Source organism: Mobula birostris, chromosome 16 (assembly GCF_030028105.1).
Source record: "Mobula birostris isolate sMobBir1 chromosome 16, sMobBir1.hap1, whole genome shotgun sequence".
In the NCBI taxonomy this organism is placed as follows: domain Eukaryota; kingdom Metazoa; phylum Chordata; class Chondrichthyes; order Myliobatiformes; family Myliobatidae; genus Mobula; species Mobula birostris.
This window is the reverse complement of record NC_092385.1, coordinates 68,626,330-68,632,329: the sequence shown is the minus strand read 5'-3', so window position 1 is coordinate 68,632,329 and position 6,000 is coordinate 68,626,330. Positions and strand designations below refer to the sequence as shown.

General features: G+C 44.5%; 1 protein-coding gene across 3 annotated transcripts in view; it reads left to right on the top strand.

Moving 5' to 3' along the window:
• Positions 1-894: 894 nt before the first annotated feature.
• LOC140211205 (ubiquitin-like modifier-activating enzyme 1) overlaps positions 895-6,000 on the top strand; it is a 468,204-nt gene continuing 463,098 nt past the window's right edge. Inside the window, exon 1 of one of the 3 annotated variants that reach the window (XM_072280798.1) lies at positions 895-998. The gene's annotated coding sequence lies outside the window, so the exon portion shown is untranslated. Of the gene's footprint in view, positions 1,013-1,188; positions 1,211-6,000 lie in introns of those variants that run through there. The other 2 variants (XM_072280799.1, XM_072280800.1) reach the window with 2 other exon arrangements.

Genomic DNA, 6,000 nt, shown 5'->3' with positions numbered 1-6,000 from the left:
GGAATAAACAACCCAGCCGAGCTGATAAAACATTGAGGACAGACAACGATAGATATCCTGACCAATATCTGCAACAAAATCTGGCAGACCAGGGAATGGCCACACCTGAGACAAAATCATTCATCATCATTCACCACAAGAAAGGCAAATTACAGCAGTGCCAGAATTATAGAACCATAAGTGTTATCAGCCAGGCAAGCTATGTTGAAAGTCATCTTGAACAGACTGAAACCACAGGCAGAAGAAGTAATCGCCAAAGAGCAGGCTGGATTCAGAAGTGGAAGAAGTAAAAAAACATATACCCAAGCCTCAAGTCCTCAAGTACTACACAAGAAATACAACCAACATCAACAGGACATCTTCTGCCTGTTCGTAGGCTTCAAGAAGAATAGTGAGTTAATCTCATGAATTAATAGTGAAGGTCAAAAGTCATGGCTGCATAGTGAATACCTTCTAATGAGCTAACAGTGGTTACGTAGTAAATACTGTAGAAAATAAAATATGTGTATTTACATTTTCCAATACCTCCTTTCACCGATAGCATTGACGGGCTGGCAGGAAATGAGGATGAATTGGCCAGCTTTGTGAACCGATTGGAAAACATACCAGAGAAAAACAACCTGAAGAGAAACAGTGCAGAGCTAATCACGACAAAAACACAGTTAGTAGACAAGAACTGGAGACTGTCAAACGGTTCAAATATTTTGGTGCCATCATCAACCAAAAATGATCACGAGGCCTGAATCGTCGACTGTACTCTTTTCCTAGTTGCTGCCTGGCCTGTTGAGTTCCCCCAGAATTTTGTGTGTGTTGGTCAATGTTCTACGTTTGATCTTTGTGTGCAGTTCCGTTTTATTCAAAGCTTTCAGACTGCGCCTTGCTCGTTAACGGCCATTGCCCTTTTAAGAGGAGTGCAATTTGGCAGGAAGTATTTTCTTCAGCTCCCTGTCCAATCAATACAGTCAGTCGGTGTTACGGAGAGCGGTCGGGTCAGGCAGGTAAGCGAGAGCAGGTAAAAAAGTGTAATTGGACAAGGTTAATAGCCGACAGTCAGTGGGGTTGGATGACCGGGGTGATGGGGGAGGGGGGAATGCTGGTAGGCGTACTGTTTGCAGTTAAACCGACCTTCAGTCCGACAGACGCTCAAACACGGACACGCGGGTACTGTTTGAGTAACTGGTGATCCAGGTTGGAAATTATTCAGGAAAAGGTTAATTTCTATTACAATGAATGATCCAGTGGAGAAGGACCTGGGTCTCCCCATAGTGCGCAGATCGCTTTAAGAGAGTATTCGGGATTAACCGTACCCCGTTCTTACGCCTTAAAGTGTTCAATTCCCTTTTTAAAAAAACTGCCCGTGTGGGCCAAAACTTAACTCTTTCTATTCAATAACTGAACGACTTAGTAAGTTCCTTTGGAACGCAATATTCCAACATTCTTTAGAATGTAGAAGTCCTTCCTCATGGGATAATTTCTGACATAGATGCAAAATGACAAAAGCGAAAGTGAAACTTATTGAAGTTGATGCTGTAATTGCTTGGAAAAGAAAAATGAAAGTACTCTCTGCTTTTGACTGGAAATTCCCGTGTTACCTTCAAGAAGCAAATCTATATGGATTTTAATTTGTCATATCAAATGAGATGAATTTTGCTGTGGTGTAGGAAAAACAATGTCCATACGTGTGCAGGACTTTAAAAAAAGATTAGAAAAGATCTTTATTTGTCACATACATTGAAATGAGTTGTGTCAAATCAACTCAACAAGAAAGTCAAGGTAAAATTTTTTATCAGATTACATATATGCCACCACATACAACTGTGGGATTCTTTTCTGCAGTCATACCTAACAAATCTATAGAACAGTAACTAAACACCGGGAACTATAAACTGTGAAAATGCAGATATAAATAAATAGTAATAAATTACGAGCATGAAATAAAAATATAACAGAGTCCTTAAATGAATGTAGCTACTATATTCCCTTTTGTTCAAGAGCCTGATGGTTGAGGGGGTAATAACTGTTCTTGAACCTGGTGGTGTGGGTCTTGAGGCACCTGTACCTTCTACCTAATGGCAGCAATGAGAAAAGAGCATGGCCTGGGTGATGAGGATCTTTGATGATGGATTGTGCAGGGCAGTGTGCAAGTGCCGCCACATGTCTGATGCATAGCATCTGCATAACTCACTAACCTTAACTATATGTCTTTGGAATGTAGGAGGAAACCGGAACAGCCAAAGGAAATCCACGTGGTTACAGGGAAAACATACAACCCCTTACAGACAGTGGCGGGAATTGAACCCCACTGCTGATCTTACAGCCGGTTCTATCCGTAACCACAGTGCTACCATGCTGCCCCTTACAGACAGCAGTGGGAATCAAACCCCAATCTTACAGCTGGTTCTGAAACTCTGTACTACTGTGCTGCCTCTTTAATTTACTGTAATTTGCAAATCATAAATTAAGTCACAGTGCACAAAAACAGGACCATCAAACATCCAGATCCACAACATGATGCAGCCACCACCATGCTTCTGGTGGGGATGGTATGTTTTTGATGATGTGCAGTGCTTGGCTTATGCCAAACATAGTGTTAAATCTGATGGCCAAAAAGCTCAATTTTGGTTTCATTAGACCATAGAGTCTTCTTCCAGCTGACTTCAGAGTCTACCACATGCCTTCTGGCAAACTCTAGCTGAGATTTCAAATGAATTTTTTTCAAAAGTGGCTTTCTCTTTGCCACTCTCCCATAAAGTTGTGACTGGTGAAGCCCCTGGCAAAGTTGTTGTATACACAGTCTCTCCCAACTCAGCCACTGAAGTTTGTAACTACTCCAGAGTTGTCATAGGACTCTTACAAAGTTCTTTCACTGCGGAAAAGGACCTTGGCTATTGTAGGGACGACTTGCAGTGGACTGAAAAGCTTGAACATATAGACATTAAGAAAGAGGATGTGTGGGAGCTTTTAGAAAGCGTCAGGTTGGATAAGTCACTGGGACTGGACGAGATATAACCCAGGCTACTGTGGGAAGCGAGGGAGGAGATTAGTGACCCTCTGGCAATGATCTTTGTATCAGCAATGGGGACGGGAGAGGTTGGGGAGGATTGGAGGGTTGTAGATGTTGTTCACTTATTCAAGAAAGTGAGTAGAGATAGCCCAGGAAATTATAGACCAGTGAGTCTTACTTGATGGAGAAGATTCTGAGAGGCAGGATTTATGAACATTTGGAGAGGCATAATATGATTAGGAATAGTTAGCATGGATTTGTCAAAGGAAGGTTGTGCCTTACGAGCCTGATTGAATTTTTTGAGGATGTGACTAAATACATTGATGAAGGTAGAGCAGTAGATGTAGTGTATAAGATTTCAGCAAGGCATTTGATAAGGTCCCCCATGCAAGGCTTATGGAGAAGGTAAGGAGGCATGGGATCCAAGGGGACCTTGCTCTGTGGATTCAGAATTTGCTTGCCCACAGAAGGCAAAGAATAGTTGCCTCTCATCATATACACCTCTATCAGGTCACCTCTCAATCCTCCATCGCTCCGAGGAGAAAAGGCCAAGTTCACTCAACCTATTCTCATAAGGCATGCTCCCCAATCCAGGCAACATCTTTGTAAATCTCTTCTGCACCCTTTCTGTAGTGAGGTGACCAGACTGAGCACAGTACTCCAAGTGGGGTCAGACCAGGGTCCTATAAAGCTGTAACATTACCTCTCGGCTCTTGAACTCAATCCCACGGTTGATGAAGGCCAATGTACTGTGTGCCTTCTTAACCACAGAGTCAACCTGTGCAGCAGCTTTGAGTGTCCTATGGACTTGGATCCAAGATCCCTCTAATCCTCCGCACTGCCAAGTGTCTTACTATATTCTGCCATTGTATTTGACCTACCAAAATGAACTGCCTCACACTTACCTGGGTTGAACTCCATCTGCCACTTCTCAGCACAGTTTTGCATCCTATCAATGTCCCGCTGTAACCTCTGACAGCCCTCCACACTATCCACAACACCCTCAAACTTCGTGTCATTAGCAAATTTACTAACCCATCCCTCCATATCCTCATCCAGGTCATTTATAAAAATCACAAAGAGAAGGGATCCCAGAACAGATCCTTGAGACACACCACTGGTTACCAAACTCCATGCAGAATATGACTTGTCTACAACCACTCTTTGCCTTCTGTGGACAAGCCATTTCTGAATTAAACACTTTCCTAACTTGTCTGTTCCTATCCCTCTCCGATGCTATGGTAAAGGAGATAGAATTGTGATCACTATCTCCAAGATGCTCTCCCACTGAGACCTGACACCAGACCAGGTTCATTTCCCAATACCAGATCAGGTGCTGCCTCTCCTCTTATAGGCTTATCTACATATTGTGTCAGGAAATGTTCCTGAACACACCTAACAAAGTCCACCACATCTAAACCCCTTGTCTAGGGAGATGCCAATCAATATTGGGGAAATTAAAATCTCCCACCATGACAACCCTGTTATTGTTGCATCTTTCCAGAATCTGTCTCCCTGTCTGCTCCTCGAGGTCCCTGTTACTATTGGGTGGTCTATAAAGAAACATCCAGTAGAGTTGTTGACCCCCTTCCTATTCCTAACTTCCACCCACAGAGACTCAGTAGACAATCCCTCCATGATTTCCTCCTCCTCTGCAGCTGTGACACTATCTCTGATCAGCAGTGCCACGTCCCCACCTCTTTTGCCTTCCTCCCTGTCCTTTCTGAAACATCTAAAGCCTGGCACTCTAAGTAGCCATTCCTGCCCCTGAGCCATCCTAGTCTCTGTATTGGCCGCAACGTCATAGGTCCAAGTACTGTACTGGTCCACGCTCTAAGCTAATCTGCTTTGTTCATGATACTTCTTGCATTAAAGTAGACACATCTCAAACCATCAGGCTGAGCGCATCCCTTCTCTATCACCTGCCTATCCTCCCTCTCACAGTCTATAAGCTTTCACTAATTGTGAGCCAACCGCCCTTTTCACTGTCTCTTCAGTTTGGCTCCCACCCCCTATCAATTCTAGTTTAAACTCTCCCCAATAGCCTTAGCAAACCTCCCTGCCAGGATATTGGTCCCCCTCAGATTCAACTGCAACCTGTCCTTTTTGTCACTTCTGCCTCAAAAGAAGTCCCAATGATCCGGAAATCTGAATCCCTGTCCCCTGTTCCAAACCCTCAGCTATGCATTTATCCTCCACCTCACTCCATTCCTATACTCGCTGTCACATGGCACAGGCAATAATCCTGAGATTACTACCTTTGAGGTCCTGCTTCTCAACTTCCTTCCTAACTCCCTGTAGTCTGTTTTCAGGACCTCCTCCCTTTTCCTACCTATGTCGTTGATGCCAATATGTACCATGGCCTCTGGCTGTTCACCTTCCCACTTCAGGATATTGTGGACGCGATCAGCAACATCCCAGACCCTGGCAACTGGGAGGCAAACTACCATCCGTGTTTCTTCCATACATCCACATGATCACCTGTCTGACCCCTTAACTGTAGAGTCCCCTATCACTGCTGCCATCCTCTTCCTTTCCCTATCCTTCTGAGCCACAGGGCCAGCTCTGTGCCAAAGGTGTGGTCACTGTTGCTTCCCCCAGGTAGGTTATTCCCCGCAACAGTACTCAGACAAGAGTACTTATTGTTAAGGAGGACAGCCACAAGAGTACTCTCTAGTATCTGACTCCTGCCCTTCCCTCTCCTAACTGTTACCCATTTATCTGTTTCCCGAGGTTCCAGTGTGACTACCTGCCTATAGCTCCTCTCTATCACCTCCTCACTTTCCCTGACCAGATGGAAGTCATTCAGCTGCATCTCCTGGTCCCTAAGGAGCTGCAGCTCGACCCACCTGGCGCAGATGTGGCCATCCGGGAGGTTGGAATGCTACCAGTCATCCTACATCTGGCACCCAGTACAGAACACTGGCCTCATGGATATACTTCCTATTCCTATTCTTCACAAGGAACTTACCTTGCCTTGACCCATTATTGTCGAA